We start from the raw sequence: 23,213 nt of genomic DNA, 5'->3' as shown, positions 1-23,213 counted from the left end.
AATTTACGGGGACTAAAAATGTGTGAATGTGGGCTTCCCTGGTGGCGCAGTGGTTGAGAGTCCACCTGCCGACGCAAGGGACACGGGTTCGTGCCCCGGTCCAGGAAGATCCCACATGCCGCGGAGCAGCTGGGCCCCTGAGCCATGGCCGCTGAGCCTGCGCGTCCGGAGCCTGTGCTCCGCAACGGGAGAGGCCACAGCAGTGAGAGGCCCGCGTACTGCAAAAAAAAAAAAAGTGTGAATGTGAAAAAACTTGTCAAAATGATCACTAGAAACTACCATTTTTAGTGTTAAAAACAAATAATTTCTTATATTTACCCAAGCTCTGAATCCTAGGCAAAAAGGTCTTCTAGAAAACATACTACCAGACAATGTTCCTTAACTATATGCTGTCGTATATAAAATATTACTTAATATTAAATATGCTATTTCTCAATCTTACAGATATTCAGCCCTGTAGAAGCAACTGAAAATCTTTAAAACTGACAAGATGGTGAGTTACTCTGGAATGCAACTATGCTTCTGCTTTACTTGTCAACCAAGAAATTTCTGGTTCTCATGTAACATGTACCGTGACTCTGAAGCAATATTAACAAAATGGAAAATCAGTAATGAAAAATATGATACAATGTTCACTGATAATGGTACACACATGATGAAGGCCAGGAATCACAAGTTCACACTCTTCGGTTGTGTATTCAAAAACTATAACACAATGTAACATCACAAAACGTAATATTTTGCACAAGCTAAAAATAAAGAATCGCTTTAATAATTGTCCTTCCAAAGACAAACTACCAGAGATACAAAGGAGTCTGGAATCGCTTTGCCATTCATATATTCAACCAAGTAGTTATTACATGTTTAAAAATCTGCTTTAACGTAAAAAGCAACAATATTGCACTAAGATAATTAATGCCAACAGCAAAAAAAATCACTAATAACTTCCACCTGCTGGAGCCTGTTGAAGAAATAACAAAATTGATGTGCTGGAAGAGAGCAATTACAGAAATATGATACGACACATGCTGAAAAAAGCCTTCTAATCAATCTATTACACAGAAAATGTTGCAATTTGGTGAATAAAAAAGTGAAAGGCAAGAAGAAACTATCCTGAAAACCAGTTATGTAACTCCAGCGCCACATTTCTAGGTCTAAGGTTTAAGGATAAACATTTCTCAAATGATTACATAAAGCAGAAAGTACAGGCTAAAATAGTAGAAACTTCAAAATGATTCAAATGATATCAACAATCTCACTTAGCACGTCTGCCTCTGAAATCCAGGCACCATCTTTTTCAAACAGTGCACAAAGTCTTGTTTGCAGAACTGCTCCTAAACTGCATCACCACATGATTTGAAAGCAAGTGTCGATTTAATAATGAACAGCAGAAGTGACTCCAGGAGTGATCCAGCAGCTGACAACAGGGCAAGAATAAAAATTTCAATATATCAAACTTTTAAAATCTGACTACTACAATTAATAACATTATAATAATTAAATTTTGATAAAATTTCAGATTTATTCATGCATCTCAGAAGTTCATTCTGTGATGATTTTCAGCTTTGGCCTTGGCTGAATATTGATTATTGGCCAAATGTGTATTTGATGTACCTGATACAAGTACACAAAGGAAATATTCAACATAGGGCAGAGTTAATAGTCAATAAGTATCTAATGAATTAATTTAATGACTGTAAATAGGTGGATCCACTGGTATTTCTTTTATGTAAAGGATCAGTTAGGTACCCAATAATTCAAAGGAGAAGTAAAATCATAATTCCTTCTTAGCTTCTGATAATGCTGCAACTCACATTAGGAACATAGCAGTTAATGGTATTAAACATGATAATTTTACGTAAGAAGCTGAAATAGTTGAGTGCCAGTATAATGGAGAGAAATAACCAACTCAAGCAAGTCTATCAAAAAGTATGTGTAATAATTATCAAGACGTTAAGCCATTTGCTTTCCTGATGGCACTGCAAATGCACATCACACCCTAACCTTCTCACACCTACTTCTCCACTTTCCTTTCCCCCTTTCTTCCCAACAAGAGAAGCTGCTAAACAGAATCTTTTGTTCTAACACAATGACAGTGACTGGCAACAAATATCTGTTCATTAAATAGCACAACCGAGATTTCCCTTTTGCTCTTGCCCTTGCTGTTTTCTGATATTTTTGTGGTAAACATGCTTAAGCAGAACCTGAGCTCCCAGGACTGCAACTCTCTCCCCACATCTGGTTCCACTGAACTTGCAAAATAAGTAGACTCAGCGTCCTCTCTGGGACTCTGGATTCATACAGTGTTTTTCCCGTTCCACCTGTACCCCTAGAGCAGGAGCTATCCAAGAACAAAAATTCTGAGAGGAAGCATGAAAATGCTGTTATTGTCGTCCTTAAATCAACATGGCTAAACGAATGCCGTGGAGTCAAAGAGGTGGACAGTGACGGTTTGTTACCTATTTCTCACACCCCCAAGCTTATCCTTCTATAATCTGCTCTGCGATGTTGGGGAAAGGAAGCTGTGAAGTGTACGTCCTAGACTACTTTGTCAGCTGACTTCTCAGTATATTCCATCAGTGAGAACCACTAAAAGAAAACTAGAAGGTGGGAAGAAAGAAGGTCTCTCTTTCTGTTTTTCAAGTCCTGTCAGCATTTCCTGTGAGCAAAAGACAGCTATGGTTTCAAGCTCTAGCTTCTTGTGGAACTCCTGGCAGCAGCAAAATGCCTGGCCCCCTTCAGAGGTCTAAGCTTCCAGCCTTCCTCCTTCACACACCTAAATTCTGCCTAATCCACCTCTTGCCTTTTCTCCCCCAGCTTTAGGAGTGATGGTTACTTCCTGTGGTTACCATTAACATCTCAGTTACTGGGCTTCCCTGGTAGTGCAGTGGTTAAGAATCCGCCTGCCAATGCAGGGGACATGGGTTCGAGCCCTGGTCCGGGAAGATCCCACACGCTGAGTATCAACTAAGCCCATGCGCCACAAATACTGAGCCTGCGCTCTAGAGCCCGCGAGCCACAACCACTGAGCCCGTGCGCCACAACTACTGAAGCCTGTGTGCCTAGAGCCCGTGCTCCGCAACAAGAGAAGCCACCACAATGAGAAGCCCGTGCACCGCAATGAAGAGTAGGCCCCGCTCGCCACAACTAGAGAAAGCCGGTGTGCAGCAACGAAGACCCAATGCGGCCAAAAATAAATAAATCATTTTTTTAAATTTCAAAATATCTCAGTTACCTCTTGTGATATAATAAGAAATATATATTTGACCTGTATCACCAGTTCCTAACACAGAGCTTCTAAATCCCTGGAATTTCCTGGGTGGCAGGAGCCTCTTTTGTTTTTTAGATGATACTTGGCAAGCCCCTACTTAGCTTCAAGATGGGGACTGGTTGCCACAAAGACCAAGGCGTGACTATAGAGTTGGAACTTTCAGCCCCATTTCCTGACCTCTGGGGAGGGGAGAAGGACTGGAGATTCCCACAGAGCTGGGATTCTGGCTGGGGCGGCCTGTCTCCATGTGCCCTTAGCCACTCTGCTCTACTGAAATATGGCTTGATGTCAAATGAGAGCGAGCCTTAGACGTCAGGTTAAGGAATTTTATTCTCTCCAATGAATATACTCTGTAATCGAAGGGTCATGGGTGGCATTAAACATTTTTTAATTGTAAAAAAAGAATTGAGTTTGACCATCAATAGCCAATGATTTACCATCAGTCATGCCTACATAATGGAGCCTCCCGGTTGGTAAATGCACCTACATGCTGGGAGGGTGGCACAGCCCAACTCTACGGGGACAGAGCTCCTACGCTCAGTATACTTCCAGACCTCACCCTATGTACCTCTTTATCTGGCTGTTCATTTGTACCCTTTATAAAATCCTTTATAATAAACTGGAACGAGTAAGTGTTTTCCTGAGTTCTGTGAGTCATTAAAGCAGTTTGTTGAACCTGAGAAGGGGGTCGTGGGAAGCCCCAATATCGAGCTGGTTGGTCAGAAGTAGAGGAGGCCTAGGATTTGAGACAGGCGTCTGGAGTGGAGGGCAGTCTTACGGGATGCAGCCCTTAACCTGTGGGGTCTACACTCACTCCACATAGTGTTACAATTAAATGAATCATAGGACACCTAGACAGTGTCTGGAGAGCTGAAGAACTGGCTGGTGTGGGGAAAAAAGCCCACACATTTGGTGTCAGAGGCGGTGCCGGAAAACAGTCCAGAATTGGTGACAGAAGTTGTTTTAAGTAAAAACACAGACCCCAGCATCCTCTTTTTGCTCAGGCTTCCAACACTTGCGTAAATAAATACATATATTAAATTTCCTGTTTTAAAATATCTAGCAAGGTTTCTGCTTTCCTAGTTGAAATCTGACTTATACAGAGGAACTCACAGAGAGTAGCTTAATTCTTAACCTTACCAACACTATCTAATCTATCATCACCAGGTATTAGTGTACCTCTTAATAAAGTGACTCTTTGATTCTCTTTACTCTGCAATATAAAGGAAGAGAAGCATGATGCAGCTACAATACCATCATACTAGTACTAAAATCTCACCACCAATCCCTAGCACAATGTATTTTATTAGTCTAGTGATTAACATGGAGTTAAGCTACTTGCCTTAAAGAAATATGACGTAAACAAAGAATGGAATGAAAATTGGGAGACTTGATTTCTAGTTTTGACTCTATCACAAAATATGTGACTTTACACAGGTCAGTTCACTTGGTAGACTGAATGTCTCACATTTGTTCTGGCGCTGAGTCTACATATGGTACGATATGCTGACATCTAGTGGATACACTTAAATTTAGTATTTTAAAAAGAAAAATTTTAGTTAAGCTATTTTATTTTTAAAATTTTTTTTCAATTTATTTATTTTTGGTCATGTTGGGTCTTTGTTGCTGCACGTGGGCTTTCTCTAGTTGTGGCAAGCAGGGCTATTCTTCGTTGCGGTGTGCGGGCTTCTCACTGCGGTGGCTTTTCTTGTTGCAGAGCACGGGCTATAGGCGCGCAGGCTTCAGTAGTTGCAGCGTGTGGGCTCAGTAGTTGTGGCTCGCAGGCCCTAGAGTGCAGGCTCAGTAGTTGTGGCGCACGGGCTTAGTTGCTCCTTGGCACGTGGGATCTTCCCGGACCAGGGCTCGAACTCGTGTCCCCTGCATTGGCAGGTGGATTCCTAACCACTGTGCCACCAGGGAATTCCCAGTTAAGCTATTTTAAATAAAACACTCACTAGGATGCCTGGCTATGTGCAATAAGTACAATAAATTAGGAGACCAATGTTGCTCCTTAAATGGAAGTGAGCCATAATAAAAGAGTATTACATCAGATTGTCATGGCATCTTGGAGTTTGATTCAAAGATTACTAGTACTAGTACTCTTCTATGTACCCAGCCATTAAAAATTAAACCACCAATGCAAATTAGCTGCCTGAGTTGCAAATTTAGAGGAAAGAAATGCTTCCTCCTCTAACGTCCTGTATTCAGGGACAGACAAAGGTTATGAGAAGGAACAGTATAAAGTTCTGAAGTAAATAATTTAGGAGTATACAGGATGGTGTGTGATGGAAATATTAAAGCAAAACAAAACAAAACTGAAACTCAGAATTACCTATTTTATAAGGATTTATTATGAAAGTTTCTCTTTAAAAAAATATGATCACTGAACTGAATTCACTTTCTTAAAATTTACCACTATTTTCAAATCCAGGAAAAAATTATATATACCTATAGGTGGTAAAAATATACATGTTAAAATGCAAGGGAATGATAAACACAAAATTTAAGATACTGGTTATCTCTGGCAAGGGACAGGGCCATAGGACTGGGAAACTTCAAAGGTTTAGGAAATACTCTAGTCCCTCAATTACTGGTGGATTCATGGAAATCTTTTGTTTTTAGGCTTTTAAATTCACAAATAAAGGTATACATTCTTTTGTCTGTATCAATAATTCTAAAAATTTTAAAACTAAAGCCACTGATGCTCAGAGAAGACATGTGGCTCATTCAAAGATGCCCAACAAAAATGACCAGAGCGGAATTCAGGTGCCTGAACTCTCCCAAAACACATGCAGCAATGCATGGATGGTCTATTAAATGAAAATCTTACCATTATAAAACCCTAACTGTTATATCTAGCTGTTTACAGTGCCTGGTTGTTGCTATTGCTGTTTTAAATCAAACAATCTTTCCCTGGCTCCTATCTGCCAATCACTGTGACAAAGACTGAATAGCTGGCATTGAAAAATTCTCAGACAACTGGAAGAGACCAGACAGATAATGTGGCATGCTCCCATACAGAAGCATGCCAACACCTCTATGAACATACAGAAAAAGGAACACCTAACCGAAGGCTTCCCAGAGGAGCTGATTCTTAATTTTCTTATTTTCTATCTCTTTAAATTAGTAAATAATTCAAACATTAAAAATATCATATTCACATACTCTACCACCCAGCAATAACTTTGTGCCATAGTTGCTTCAGACTCTGGCCTACTTTTTTTGTGTAGTTAATCTCCCAACCTCTCCCAACCAACTTTCCTCTCTTCCCCTCTCACATCTCCTAAGGTAATCAGCATCTTCAAAACATGCTTCCTTGCCAAACATATTTTAAAAATTTTACTGCGAAGGTACGTATTCATAAACAACATAGTATTGTTCTGCTTTTCAATCTGCATACATGACACACTGTCCATATTCCTTTAAAACTCACTTTTCCCACTCAATGGTGTTTTGAGAATTATCCACGTTCAGTCATTTTAGATGTTACATACTGCGCCACTGTTCAGAGAAGCCAGTTTATTCATTCCCCTACTGAGGGACAATGGATGTTCAATTTCTCTCTATTAACGAGTTCTACTTTACACACAGTACCCATACTTTGTGCCCATGTAGAAGAGTTTCCACAGAACAGCTATTTAGAAATCAAAAGGCAGCTTTAACTTTACTAAACTGTACCAAATTGCTCTCCAAAGTACTTCTATCAATGCACTGTTCCACTAGCAAAAGACTTCCTCTCTCTTAGCCTCCAAAACCTCAAGCTTTAATTTTTAGATTGTGAAATATCTGATGTTTTAATTTGCATTTTCTTGATTACCAGTAATAAATGTGTATTTCTTTGTATGTTTATAGGCCATTTGTAAAATGTATGTTCATATCCTTTGCCACCTGTGCCATTTATTTTTTCCACTGTCTCTCAGCCCCACACCCACCTTTGCATACACTACTCTACTCCATACGGCTGGGGCTTCGGATCTGTAAACGACATCCCCTAGACATCCTGCCCTGCCAGCTGGGTTCCTGTTAGGTTATTTCGATAAGCGGCACTAGAGGGCGAGGAGAAGGCTGAAGAAAGAGAGAAGCTTCCTGTTTCTAGCCAACACAGACTAGCAGTTGCTGTAGGAGAAGTTTGGTTGGGGTGATTCCAGTATCCAATGCCCCAGTTAGAGACAGAAGTCTAGCAGAGGTAGCAGCTTAACTCTGGTGGCAGCAGGCAACACCCCACCTTTTTTTGTCACTCTATTCCTCTCCTTCTCCCTTTTGCTCTTCCAGTCTTTCTAATACCTTTAATGACCAATCCTCTATGTTACATTCCCTCTATTTGAAATACTGAGTAGTATGTTTTCCTAACTTGACTCCAACTGATACACCACCCATTTTTTCCCCCAACTGGGCTTTAGGAATTCTAAATATCAATCTTTTGGTGCTTATATACATAGCAAATACTTTCTCCTAGTCCGTAATATGTCTTAACTTTGTTTATGGTGCCATTTGTTCCATGCAATCCAATTTTTCATCATATTTTTGTGGTCTGTGCTTATTGTTTAAGTAATGCTTCATCCTCAAAACTACCTTAGCAATTCCTGGCCTTTTATTCACTCATGTGATTGTCAGGTTCTACAAAAAAAAAATCCCGATGGGACTTTGATTTGATTTTCCATTAAATATACACATATATATATATATATATATTATTCTGAGGCAAAATTGCCATTTTTTATAAAATATCAACAATTTTTTCATTTAATCTATGAATATGGTAGATTACATGAATATATTTTCTACTTCTAAACCATCCATGCATTCCTGGGACCAACTCTATTTGGTCAGTTAAAGAAATACATATTCCTAGATTTGATTTACTAATATTTTACTTTGGATTATTCATGTAAGACCAACCAGTAATTTTTCTCTCTGTTCTTATCTGGTTTTGATATTTTATATATTGGCTCTTTCTTTTCTATAGAACAGTTTACAGAAGATAGAGCACATCAGTTCATTGATGAGTTTTATGGGAAAGTTCTTCCAAACATCTTTTTCATCTTTGAACCTCTAGCCTCTGGCAGACATTCTATTATACAGTCACTACTCAATAAACATTAGCTGAATTAATGAATGAATTAAAATTCAAGTAAAAAAAGCTTGTTCGTCAAAGAAGAGCATATCTAAACGAAGGGCATCCTGTAAAAGGTGTAGCTTTAGGTCAAATGAAACAAACTGCAACTTTACAAAGTAGGGAGTGGGACTTCCCTGAGGTTCCAGCAGTTAAGACTCTGCGCTTCTACTGCAGGGGGCGCGGGTTCGATCCCTGGTGAAGGAGCTAAGATTCCCACATGCCGTGTGGTGCGGCCAAAAAACAAAAAAAAACAAACAAAAAACACACAAAGTAGGGAGTAAGTTTATGGAATGTGTTGCCTACAAAGGGGTAATGCAAATATAAGCTCCACAAAGTTGAGAAACCCAATCAAGGGCAAGGTTAGCAGGCAAAGGTTTACTGCTAACACATCAAAGCTGGTCTAGACAGCACTGATACCTTCCCACAACACCCTTTATCACCACTGAACTAATCATCATCGGTTATTTCTCGTGTTCCTATGCATTACAGCAACGAGAGCCCAAATTCTTAAAATCTTGATCCTACAACACAACAGTCATCCTCAGAAAAATCGCTTTTTAATATATTTTGGCACGGAGGTTAAGGGCTACAGAGGTTCTCATCCACTACATATAAACATTCTGCCTCACCCTCCAGGAATCAGAGTGCCTCTGATTCCTCTCCCAGCCACCAAACTACAGCAAAAACGGCAAGGAAGTTGGGCCTCAATGCCAGGTTAGGAGGCCTCAAGGTAGTGAAAGGATAAAATATGAACCTGTCATCATTCTTTTCCCCTCAGAGATTTCAGAGGAGGAGAAAGAGGGGGGAAAGCAGGAGACCTCCAATCTCAAGGAAATCTTCCAGGATTTGATATATAGGAATAAGCATTTCTAGTTACCTTTTTATGATTGAAATGGTCAAGAGGCTCTTAAAAATTGACCTTCCGGGACTTCCCTGGCAGTTCAGTGGTTAAGACTCTGGGCTTCAGGCTTCCCTGGTGGCGCAGTGGTTAAGAATCCACCTGCCAATGCAGGGAACACGGGTTAGAGCCCTGGTCCAGGAAGATCCCACATGCCGAGGAGCAAATAAGCCCACGAGCCACAACTACTGAGCCCGTGTACCACAACTACTGAAGCCCACGCGCCTAGAGCCCGTGCTCCGCAACAAGAGAAGCCACTGTAATGGGAAGTTCACGTACCACAACAAAGAGTAGCCCCGCTCGCCTCAACTAGAGAAAGCCCACACGCAGCAACAAAGACCCCACGCAGCCAAACAAACAAAAAAAAGACTCTGTGCTTCCACTGCAGGGGGCATGGGTTCGATCCCCGGTTGGGGAGCTAAGATCCCACATGCCGCACAGCACGGACAAAAAAATGAAAATAAAAAAAACTGTCCTTCTACTTTCCCTCATAATTTGAACTAAAAAGATAAAGTATTCTCTGAAGTGAGAAGTCCCTTTTTTTTTTTTTGGTGGACTGAGGTTTCTTCTTAACATTAATAGTTGCCATGAGGAGTGAAAGCTATCAGGCAGGATGGCTTAATATCCAATCATCAATGAGTAAGTGAATCTTAGACCAGGAAGGGACCATCTACGCTGGCCTTGGACTTTGAGCTTCCAGAACAGTGAGAAATAAACTTCTGTTGTTTATAAGCCACCTAGTTTATGACACTTTGTTAAAGAAGCCCAAACTAAGACATGCACTAAAATGGAAGACTCAAGCTTGACCATCTAACCTTAGTAAGAACTTATTCTACAACATCGATCTATGCCAAGTAGTCATTTAGCCTCTACTTAAATACTTTACTCCGCACGACTACATCCAAAGAGTAAGTCATTCTGTTTTCAAATGACAAATTTTTAGACTCAAGTCAATTTTTAAAAACTTTGTAAGAAACTTCAGCCAATAATCAAATGATACACACTTAATCTGACATGAATTCAACCCTCAAGAATCACACAAAACTTGTATTAAGCTGAAACTCACCCACTTGTTAATTTCTCCTCATTGGTCCCAGTTTCCACTGGCCTCTTGGAAACAAACTAACCAAACAATCCCTGTGTTGCTTGACAACTCATCAAACATTTGAAGTAGCTTAAAATATATTAAACTGAGGTAAAAGAAAGTTATGCATCAGACTACACACACACACACACACACACACACACACACACACACACGCTCACGTATGCAAAAAACTACAAGATAATCTCCTGTCTCGTAATTACGAGGATTTAGCTTCTGAAAGAACTTTATTTAGAAGGGTTTATTTAGGAAATTAAGGACCTTCTTAAACATTACAGACTGAAGGAACTAAGGGCAACAGAATTCATTTTTCCCTGAGCAACTATAACCTAACTTTTATATCCAAAGCACCTCGCAGAGGTGCTAATTGAAAGTAATTACTAAATGAAAAGTAAAAGTCAATGAATGAGATCTTACTGTGTATCACATAATATGCTAAAGTATTACAGTATTATCTCATAAAATCCTCAACTATTTTATGTGGTTAGTTAGCACCATAATCCTTATTTTACCTCTGAGCAACCTGAGGTCAGAAAGATTAAGTAACTTGCTCAAGGTCAACAATTAGTAAACAATGAAGGTGGAATTCTCACTGAGGAAATTTGGCTCCCAACATTTCTCTTAACCATATGGCCGTACTGCTTCTTGGTCATAAATAAAAGTACACATAATTTATCCGAAAGGAGTTAAGAAATTTTTCAATTATTCCTAAAAGAAATTAATTCAGTACCAGCATTAAAATTTCTAAATTAGGAATAAAACTCTCACAGAAAAAAAATTTCAAGGAAAAAAAATACGATGACTAGAAAAAGACAACAGATGCTAACTAAGAAATGTCCTTAAATATTTCTCTACCTTGTCAGATTGTTCTGTTTGAGCCTGGCACGCTAAAGGAATTTAAAAGGAATTAGGGACTTCCCTGGTGGCGCAGAGGTTAAGGGTCCGCCTGCCAATGCAGGGGACACGGGTTCAAGCCCTGGTCCAGGAGGATCTCACATGCCACAGAGCAACTAAGCCCATGGGCCACAACTACTGAGCCTGCGCTCTAGAGCCCGCGAGCCACAACTACTGAAGCCCGCGCACCTGGAGCCCGTGCTCCACAATAAGAGAAGCCACTGCAGTGAGATGCCTGCGCACCGCGACGAAGAGTAGCCCCCGCTCGCCGCAACTAAAGAAAGCCCACGTGCAGCAACGAAGACCCAACGCAACCAAAAATAAATAAATTTATAAAAAAATTAAAAATAAAAGGAATTTAAACGTTTTCCTTGTTCTTGAACTTAAATTAAAATCTCTTACACATAACTTCTCCAGGCTCATCATAATCAAACAGAATACAAAAACAAAATATAAATTTTCTCTTCTTTGTAATCATTTAAGTTTTAAGATACATACTTCAATAATTTTTCTACATTTTGTACATCTTTAAATCAGTATCTTAAAAGATTATATGATATCTCTCTTAAGAGATAATGCTAAAAAGACTCCAACAGGGGTCATTCATTACACTTTGATCTTTCAGAGGAGGTGGTAATTAAAACCACTTATATATGCTTTATTTATATCATTTTTAAAAATAGTACTTTACTTCAGTTAGAGAGTAGACAGATTCCCTCAGTAAATTTAACAAACATACTCTATAATTATTTTCAAATACCATGGTCTGATACCTTTCACTAACTAATGTTATAAAAGCTGATTTACCCAAAAACAAACAAAAAAAAACTGATTTACAAAAAATTGGAGGTAATCTACTGTTTCTCAGTATAGTGGAGCATATTACTTTTAAATGAATTTTTGAAACCATTAAGTAAGACCAAAATGCAGTATGTGTATATCATATAAACTTTTTTGAATTAAGTATGCTACCCAATAATTATAGCTTTTAAAGTTTCTCATAGCATATACAAGGACAACACTTATATAAATCCAAGGTCAAATCACTTAACTACTTTGAATCTTTTTACCATATGTCTAAAGTTGCTGGGAGGGAGAAAGGAGAAGAGAAAGGAAGGAAATGAAGGGAATGACAAGGGATAGAAAATCTGAGGCCAGAATATAAGGTTCATGAAATGACTTGAAATCATGTAGCTCAATTCTCTAAATTCATAAAAGAAGGGAACTGAGGACTAGAGAAACTTGGTGACTTGGGCAAAAGCAGCAAATTAGTTTTTTAAAAGTGGGGCTTATTCCAAGGACGCTGACAGTGCAGCTTTTAAGAACATCTTTAGAATATGGCATCAGAGTCAGATCACACTGATAGAAAGAATCAAGGACCGCGACCAAAAAAAAGGAAAAAAAACAAAACCAAACCAAAAAACCCAAACAAACACCATGAAAGTCAGACACCCCTTCCATGTCCTCTTCAAAACAAATATTAGGGCTATTTTTGTCATCAACCAAACTTCAATACACCTGCCATTCCCTTTATTAGTAGTCAGCTACAAGGTCCTGGACATTCAAATTTAGTGACACCATTCCAGGCTCTTCCTGGCTTAGGCTGGCATGTTCTCATGTATAGTTCATACCCCTGAAGTAAATGGAAGACACTTGGTGACTTCTTACAAGTCTTGACCTTTTTTTGTGCTTCCATAACACAAGCATCAGAGCACTTACTATTTGCGTCCTTCCTATGACAATTATGACATTTCTCTTGTTAAACTTTTAGCATCTCAAACTGATATGTTACTTTCTACATGTTTATTTCATGTTCCCTGAACAAGAATGTGAGGTCTTTGAAGGCAAGCACTCTCCAGGGCTTCACACTTATCTTCTGTTCCCTTTTCTATAGAATATGCTGTTGTTTCTCTGATAATTGATCAGCAAACAGAAGTTTCTTCAAAGCTATTTCGGTTAGAATATTTCTTAAGGAATGGATGTATAACTCTACTTCTATAAGATTAGTTATACAGAACATAAAAAACTACACTTACTCAAATATGATGGAGAAAGAAAGGTCTAGCTGACTTTTCACTAATAGGAGTTCTTAATCTGAGGTTCAGAGAGAGAATTCAGTGATCTGCTGAATCTGGATGGGAAACTTCTTACTAACCTCTATGTGAGATTTAGCAATTCCTTCAATTAAGATTATAGGTAAAAAACCACAGTAGGACTAGAAATATCTATGAATTTGTCATTAATAAACATCACAGGTATTTTCACATTACATTACAATTACTGCAAACTCATCATTATTCAAAATTGCAGTACTTAGCAGAATTGTCACTAAAGCTTATTCTCTAATGTGAGAAGCATATATAATACTCTAACAAAAATTTGCATTTTTAATATTTGTTAACTACATTTCAATACTAACTGGTTTCCTTTTTAAATCTATGCATTTTACTTCATAAAATCATGGATTATTATTAGAATTCATGGAACAAAAAAATGGTTGAGAACTCCTGCACTGTAACAGAGAGTAGGTGAGATGATTACAATTCCAAAGGACTACTATGATAACTGTCATATCAGTTCTAATAAAATGACAGGCAAGTTTTGAAATATAAATATCTGTTTATAATTAGAAAGAACACAGAGACTTTAAGCTGATCATTTTCACTTGAAGAACACAAAGTATGTCTATAGAAAAATTACATTTTCAAATATCTATTAACTTGTTATAATTAAAACAATTATAGGATTATAAATGGTTAGGTACTCAGGACCCTTTAACGGTAATTATTTTTTTGTTGTGGTTGTGTTCTTTACTTTCAAGACTTTATAAAAGGACCAAAAGCCATTATAGGTAGAAGTGTCTTTCCTTCTAGCTAGCTTTCAAATATATATATACATTTTATTTTTAACTACTACAATTATGGCTTAGACATTTTTTGATCAATTATACTGGTGACAGCTAAAATGACTTAAAAAGGAATTCAAAGAAAAACACATACCTCTCCTATTGAAAGGAAGCTGCAAAAAAAACTTCTAATTAATCTATATTACTTCCCATTCTAAGCCAGAAACTAAACAATATAGGGTATTTCCTACAGACATTTTTAGCAGTTCAGTATTATATACAGAACATTTTCCTTAAATTATATTTAGTCAATATAGTTTTTTATTTAAATCATAACTTTTCATTTGTATTTGAATAATCATTTCCCCGAAAGACATATTTACCTTCAGCCAGTGCTGGTGATTCTGTTCTTGTCCCTCTATCTGTTTAAAGAAAGAAAAAAGGAAGAAAGTCTAAAACATTATTTTAATTTAAAACAAGTTTTAATTTTATGAAAACTAACTTTAACAACAAAGTTCATCAATGCTATCACATACCACATGCATGAGCCATATATTTCTCCCCTTGGATTAACTCAACAACTATTTATGGAGGACTTACTAAGAGTAACGCATGATCTTAAGCCCTGAGAAATACCAATAGGTGATACAACACCCTAGTTGTCACCCTCAAGATATTAAAAGACAAGCAGGTGTACCAAGAAAAGTACACAGTTCTCATCATAGCTTATGAAGCAGGAGATAACAAGGGGAAAAAAATTAGTAATTCTTCTTTATTCACATACCAAGAGAAAAAATTAGTAATTCATCTTTATTCTTGTAAAATTATCAAAAGAGGCATATTTCTATATTCTTATCACAGTTTAAGTTGTTTCAATGTATTAAAAAATCAGTTTTATTACAGGCACTAAGATCCTTATATTCCATGACAATAACCTATTATAAGCCAGAGGCACATTGGCAAAACTCACCGAACCACAAAGTCCTCTCTAGGACTGGTTTTACTTTTTCAAAGCCTTATTAAACAATTTTAGGTGAAATGAAATTTTAAGAATGAGTTTACTCTAACTTTGCAACTAAGAACAAAGCCAGATAACAAACTAGCTTAATTCACAGAGTGAGGAGATACATTTGACTAATGTAACTAATCACCTTTATGTGAAATTTTCTTCCCCTAATTATTTATCTTATATAACCCAAGAGTCCCAGATTAACAAATATAACAAAAATTTCTATGTATAAAAGACTGGTAACATCTTAAGGGAACTGGGCACTGTCATCCAAGCAGGTAAGTGATCTGACACAGTCTTCCCAAGGCCAAAATGTGGCACTGTGTCTCTGACAGATTAAAAAAAAATAAAAACAAGAATCCAGGAACCAAAAGATGAAAAGTAGACTGGCAACCTTAGGCTCCACTGGGTTAAAAATTCTGATTCTGCAGGAGAAGGGGAGGCGCTTCAGTCAGGAGCTACAGGAAGAATTCCAAAGCAATAATCAAACGGGAGAGGAATGAGGGGACGTGGCAGCGCGGGGCGGCGGGGGGTGGGGGTCCTGTAGACTGACCCTAACAACCACGAGGACTTATGGCTGCTGCTACACAACAGGCACAGGAGAGAGGGTATCGCGAACCTAGGGGATTCGACTGAGGCTGCCGTGCCCAGGGATAACTGGAAATGGGCAGCTGCAGCAACTATGGCCCGACAAGGATAAAGTCACTACAGGCACTGATTCCCTGGGGAAGAAAATCTGGGTCACTCTACCAGGAGAATGGATCAGCCTGTTGAACTGCTGGCTGAAGGTGAGGAAAATCTAGAATAAGCAGTGGACTGAAATAATGAACGTTATTCCACTAACCCTCCTGCTATAAGTCTGATGTAGAGACTGTGGCCAGCCACCACCTTGAAAGCTTCGCAGTAAAGGGCAAGCATTCAATGGAGGGTACAAGAGGGTGGGCTGTATGGGACACCTCTCAAGCTCTGCCTCACATCTGCACTACAGCTGAGGCACCTCCCCTTAGCTGCTTGCTGCACTGCTAGGGCTCACTTCTCGCTCAAAGGCTTTGCAATAAGAGATACCTAATGGAACTCTTCGGCCATCCTGAGTCATAATGAACCTGGAAGCATGAAGGTATTAATACCAACACGCTGGGCAACCCCTAACCGATGGGGGGATGAGGTCTGGTAGATAAATACCTTCTTCTTCCCACCAAAAGGCATATTCTTCATGTCTTCTGAGGGCTTCCTAAGGATCAAGCCCCAGCTGCTCACAGAACTGACCAGGTCAATAATACACCCTTAGACTGACTTTCCTTCTCTGTATCACGTGCCCTAGTTCTCCAACTTCTGTTTCTTGTTAATATTTCCCCAAATAAATCACCTGCCTAAAAAGTCCCTGTCTCAGGCTCTGCTTTGGGGGTGAAGCCAGGTCTAGACACTTGTCCTTCAGGATACCACACCTCCTTCCTTTCTGTCACACCTCACTAGATGCTCCTTCATCTCCTTTGCTGAACTCCTCTTCTCTAAAATCCCTGAATGCTGACACGTCCCAGGGCTCAGTCCCAGGTTCTCCACTCTCTTTGTGACTTCATCCCATCTCAGACTTTCTGGATCATCTATATAGCTCAAATTTATTTCTCCAATCCAGACATTTCTCTCCACCTCCGCACTCTCATAGCACTGCCTACTCAATATTTCCACTAGGATGTTTTAACAGAGACCTCAAACTTAACATGCTCAAAACTGAACTCCATCTCACTCCCCAAACCTGACCTGCCTGCAGTCTCCCTCCTCTCAGTTGATGGCACTTCTGTCCGTACAGCTGCTCAGGTAAAAACCTTGGATTCCTCCGCAGCTACTCTTTCTCATACATCCCATATTCAACTCAAACTCTCCCTACCTAAAATCTTCATGGCTACTATTCTATCTCCTGTTTACTCAATGTTGAAGGTTCAGCGCAGCATTAGCAGTATTAGATCTACTATTACTTCTGTATTCAAGCGCCTCTAGAACAGGCGTTGCAAAGTTAGATGCTGAGACCATGTTAGAAGTGCTAAGTGGGGCTTAATATCTACAGAGTGCCAGAGCTATTAACATGCCAGATTGAAAATACAGGTGATCGATCCAATGCAAAGTACTCATATAAAACAATTTTTAGATGTTATAAAGTAATTAAATAAGTTTTGGAAACACTCAGTAGGCAAAAGAAACAGTCTGAGGGCTATATTTGGTTGATGAACCATCAGTTTACAACTTCTGCTCTAGAACTCTGTATTGTCTATAATTGATATAGTATTAATCCTTAATCTTTTACTTTCCTCCATCAGTTAGGAGATGAATGGAAGTTATTTATATTCAAAGCCTAACTGCTCTGGTTTTCCTCAAAAGCTCCTCTTGGATCAATGCTACTACAAATGGAATGAATAAACACATTTTTGCTTTTTCTGCCAAAGGAAAACTTCCTTCCCTAAGACCCAATGCAGCCACCCAGAAATAAAACAAGTGGCTTGGCTGGCCACTTGCATAAACCACAGGAGAAAAACCAGTGCCACTTACATAAAACCACAGGGAAAAAGTTCCATTGATTCTAATTTTTAATAAATCAAGAAATAATAAAACACTTGTAACTGTTTTCACCCTTAGAAATCAAATGTCAGGTCCTAAGTAATGAATATTAGATAATATGTAAATTAGATAATCCAAGCATCTAAAATCTTTAAACCTAGAGGTTCCTCAAGTGTTAAAATTTCTCTGCCTCCAGCAAAACATAAGAGTTATGACTTCAGAGCACTGTCAGCCACATTTACAGCTTTCCAATATTTTGAATGATGGTAAATAAATCTAACTGCATTAAATAAATGGTGTTGAAATAATCCCATGAAAAAATGAGATACAACCTTCTCAACCTAGATTGCATTCCTCCTTCACTTGGGTACATGATAAAATCTAATTGAATTCAATTTGTTTAAGCTCCCCTCAACATACACAAAGCAATTTAAAAAGCCATCTTAGAAACAGAAAAGAGCACTTGAAATAAAGGGCCTATTGACCATGTTTGCAGATCAGACAATACTACAAAAGTGCATTATTACATAATTCCAACAAATATCTGATTAAGTTTTAAATTTGAGAACTTGAAAAGGTTATTCTATATTTTTTGAGAAAAAAGAAACATGCAAATCTACAAAATTTTTTTGAAAGACAGAAGAACAGGTGAGATGGACTCATCCTACTCATTAATAATTAAAACATTGTGGAACTGGTATAGATATATAGTGAGGGGAAGAGAACAGACATCAGAATAGGCCCAACTGTATATAAATGTAAAACAAAAAAACACCACCAAATATTTATCAGAAAGTCTATTTATGTATACAGCACCAAAATAGATACCTACAAGATACTATGATGAAAAAGACTGTGCTCTCTAAAAATGTCTAGTCTTACTATAGCAATTTAAATGTTCAAGGTAAAAATGAGTAGCATGAGTAACAGCTACATACAGTGCCGTGGCAATTACAAAATTCCAGCTAGGAAATCAGGTATTAGAAAAGATTTTATGAAGCTATGGAGCTCTGGTAGCTAAAGTAGATTCTGAAGAATGAATAGCATCTGGACAAGAAGGTAAAAAGTACAAAGAGAACATTCCATGTGAGGAATGTATAAAGTAGTCATCACAGGGCAATGAAGAAAGAAAACTTTATTTAATAAATGGTGCTGAAATAATTCCATGAAAAACTAAGATACAACCTTCTCAGCCTACATATTCTAGATAGAGAAGAGTTTAATTTCTTAAAGTTAAATCTCAAAAAATAGAAAATAATACCTTACTTATCTTTAGACGAATAACTTGAAGCACTATAAGAAATTTAAAATGGAGAGAATCAACCATATAAAAATTTAACATAAAGGAAATCTAAAATGTTTTAATAGTTCATGTAAATATACACAAAATCACATCAAGAGAGGAAAAGATTATCATGGTAATTTGTATGAGAAAGCGAAACAGTAAACACATATATGAAAAAATGTATATTCCCTAATAATAAAAAGGAAATATAAGCAAAGTGGTTTATAACACTGATTCTGGAATGAGATAAACCTGGGCTGAGTTTCCACTTATTTAAATTATTAGGTTATCTGTAAAATGTTATCTGAGCATCAGTTTCATTTATCTGTAAAATAGCAAAAATAATCTTAAAGATTGTATGAAGATTAATGGAAATGACAGTTTTGTTGAACATAATCACTATTTTTCTCATTTAATATTAAAATTACAACAATATATACATATCTATTTTGATATTCTATCTCGAGTACACTATACTTAAAAGTATCCATGTCTAAGACACTGCAGAAAAATACATGAATACAAATCTCAGGCTTCTATGTCATCCTACACCATAATTACTACCACAAAGCTGGTTTCATGAGAAGAAAGTGTGAAGGTTACATTAAGGGCCCCACTCCGTGCTATACCAAGAACTACATTTTCTATATTGATAAATTATCAAGGTATATATAATATATACGATCAACCTTGATATTATGTAATAATTAATACCTTCTCTAACTATATAATCCTTTGATACTACATAACTTAAATACATCTTAAATTGGCACTATCAGTAAATGCGTAAACTCTATTGTAAACTCATGCTCCCAAAGGTATAAATTATAGACATTTCTCATGAGTCTAAAGAAGTTGTATTATCTCCAGGAAGAAGTAAATTTACAAGTAACAGTTGAATAGACAGCTGCAGGTCTTCAGAACATGACTTTATTTTTGTAGGTTCTAAAAATTTCTTATAATTTTCATTTTCCCTTTTACTATAAGAGCAACACATGCTCACTAAACAAAATACAGAGGGAAAATAGAAAGAAAAAATATCACTACCTGTAATCCCACAACCAAAGCTAACTACTTGTAACAATTTATTTCATTCCCTTCTAATGCTTCTTCTATGCATATCTGTACACAATTGAACACCATTTTCTTTGTATGCATCCTGTTTTTTATCATTCATATCATAAGCACCATTTTCACATCATTAAAAATTCTTCCCAAATCATTACATCCCATCCTATCATATGGGTATATCACATTTTTTTCAAACACTTTCCTACTACTGTACATGCTATATCCAGGGCCTCCAAAAGCACATAAAGACTTTGTGCAGATTAGCAAAAGTTATCCCATTCTCAAATTATGAACTGGTATTTTATTGTACAACTTGAACAACTACACAAGGTAGCTGTGCCAGGGTTGGGGTTCAAGAACCCCAGCAAGCAACAGATCTGGCTGTGCATACATGTATCCCTGCCCATGAGTCATGCTCTTGCGTACTCACAAAAATAACCCCTGGACATCAAGGCACAAATATGCCTAAGCCAGTGCCAGACACGCCTGCCCCAGATTTCTCAGAAGAGACTACGACATTAGTTCCTGTCAGAGGGGGTGGTAGGGGTAGGGAGGTGGGAGTTTGAGAATCATCCCCTAAAAGGGCAGGTAAGTGAAAAAATAATCTCAGGGGATGCCTGGAACTGAATCCAGACAAGACACTGTTGTACACACCAGTGTGGCCGTGAGCATGAGCACTCCTAAGTCCAGACACGCCACAGATGCTGCTGTGCATCTACATACCAGGCAACCGCTGCTCCAAAGTGTGGCCAGAAGGCCTTGATCCTTAAACCCAGCCATGACCTCAGAAGTGACATTTCTGTGTTGTGCCTGATATACAGATGTGGCCCCTTTGTGCAGAGAACAATGTGAATAATTATCCTGGCTATGACCAACACAAATCTTTGTTGAAATAAGTTTAAACTAAGATACGTAGAGGTCTTGATACCTAATGCCAAATTGCTTTACAAAGGTGTGTTCCAATCTATACTGTCATCAGAACCATGCATCCTGGACAGGAGTTTCATTGTTTAAAAAGTGTGCCTGTGGGGCTTCCCTGGTGGCGCAGTGGTTGAGAGTCCGCCTGCCGATGCAGGGGACACGAGTTCGTGCCCCGGTCTGGGAAGATCCCACATGCCGCGAAGCGGCTGGGCCCGTGAGCCATGGCCGCTGAGCCTGCGCGTCCGGAGCCTGTGCTCCGCAACGGGAGAGGCCACAACAGTGAGAGGCCCGCGTACCGCAAAAAAAAAAAAAAAAAAGTGTGCCTGTATGTGTGCTTGTACACATACACATACAATATGGTGCCTTCTTCCACACTGCTTTTATTGAACTACTAATATAGTAGTTTTTCCTCCGCATTTGTAAAACTAACCCTTTCTCATTTTTCTATCAAGGCCTTACTTATTTTTAAGAGGATCACTGTCAAGTTTGAACTTCCTAGATCAAACACTCAATATAAATGTATATGATAAAGTTAGATATGGTCTTTAAATATGATCTTTCTGTCTACTAGGCTGCCATTTCATACGTACTTATGGTGTTTGAGACACTATGCTAAGCACTTGGCATGATTTATTTCAATGAAGGCTAACAATCTAATGAGATTAAAATTATTACCCTCTTTTCCTTGATGAGGCTTTAAAGGGTGAAGTAGCTTACCCAGAGTCACGAGAGAGGGAGGGGTGAAGGTAGAGAAGAAGGAAAGGGAAAGAGGGGGAGGAAGGCAGGGAATAGGTGAGAGAACTATTTTTCAGGAAAATGTTAAAGCAGTAACAGTTACAATATTCCTTTCTGTAAATGTGACTTTCTGTAAAATAAATACTACTTCCCTACTAACTTCCTCGTAAAATTACAATGATTCCTTAAAAAACAACCCACAGCAGCATAACTGGAAACCCTGAGGCAGGGGCTTCATAAAAATGATCACCAGGCTTTGGGAACATTATGCAGAACCTTCTTACTTCTGGATCTCCTGGCTACCGTCATCGCCTTGCCCTGATTACTGGACTTTCTACAATGGTATTTCTCTAATACCTAAATTCAGGTATGTTTTGGAACATACGGCAGCAAACATATTGTAAGATGCATTTGTGGACAACAGGTGCTGCAACCATCCCAACCTAAAGATTCCACAGGCTTAAGATATATTCTGTAAAACAAATACATACCCTATTTTTGCAGTCCCATAAACTCAAATTCTGTAAAACAAATGCTTGTTTCAAAGAAAATAGTTTTCAGTGTTGTTCATGTAATCTACTCCATATATTCAAAATCCCTTATATAATTTACACATAGGATTTAATTTTAAAGGAATGGTAAATAAGAAGAGAGGTAATAACAGGAAAAATTTACAATTCTATATGTAAGGCAAATATCATTTTCCCTAGGGTCAATTTTAGAAAAGATCAAATAAATACCTACTTGTTTAATTATACTTCCTCCTAAGAACATAATGCCCCAAAAGCATCCTAAGTCACTGTATTAGCACTGAAATGACTATCTTTTCCAGCTTCTTGCCCTGTTTCATCACCTCTACCCCTCCCATCACTGCCACTCTCTCCACTCTTAGTCCTACTCTGAATTAAAAAGTTTTAAAAAACAAACTATGACTAAATTTGGTTCATCTCAGAAATGCAAAGTCGGGTCAGAAAACCTAGAACTGATTTTTACCACATTAACAGATTAAAGGAAAAATACTCACATATGAACAGGTAAAGATGCAGAAACAGCTTTTGATGAGAGCTATACTTACGTGTAATTAAAAAAAAAACTTAGCAAAATAAGAATAGAAAGGATAAAAGGTATCTACCTCTACCAAAAGCCTATAACAAATTAAATCATTCTTAATGAAGAACTGTTAGAAACGTTCCCTTTAAAATCGAAGTGAGACAAACATGTCTGCTATTACTACTTCTATTCAACACCATACTGCAGGTTCAAGCCAACTTTAAAAGTCAAGAGAAAGAGATTAAGGGTCAAAAAAAATTTAAGGAAAAATCAATTCATTGATTGAGTTTGGCAAGGTAAATGAATATTATTATCAATATGAAAATCTCAATTGCATTTCTATTTTCCAGTAAAAAGCTCAAAAGAGAATTTTCCCCACAGACACAATTTACAATAGCAAAAAGAAATACAGTAACTAGGAATAAATCTAACAAAAGTTCTGCAATATATGCATGGAAAAAAT

General features: G+C 38.0%; 1 protein-coding gene across 5 annotated transcripts in view; it reads right to left on the bottom strand.

The window, feature by feature from the left end:
• CYRIB (CYFIP related Rac1 interactor B) overlaps positions 1-23,213 on the bottom strand; it is a 153,734-nt gene that overhangs the window by 38,878 nt on the left and 91,643 nt on the right. For 3 of the 5 annotated variants that reach the window (XM_082675225.1, XM_082675224.1, XM_082675223.1), the window contains one exon: positions 14,513-14,551. The gene's annotated coding sequence lies outside the window, so the exon portion shown is untranslated. Of the gene's footprint in view, positions 1-1,259; positions 1,303-9,264; positions 9,353-14,512; positions 14,552-23,213 lie in introns of those variants that run through there. The other 2 variants (XM_082675226.1, XM_082675227.1) reach the window with 2 other exon arrangements.

This window comes from Grampus griseus (assembly GCF_964374135.1).
Source record: "Grampus griseus genome assembly, chromosome: 17".
In the NCBI taxonomy this organism is placed as follows: Eukaryota; Metazoa; Chordata; class Mammalia; order Artiodactyla; family Delphinidae; genus Grampus; species Grampus griseus.
Note: the sequence above shows the minus strand (reverse complement) of the source record. Positions and strands in the feature narration are given on the sequence as shown.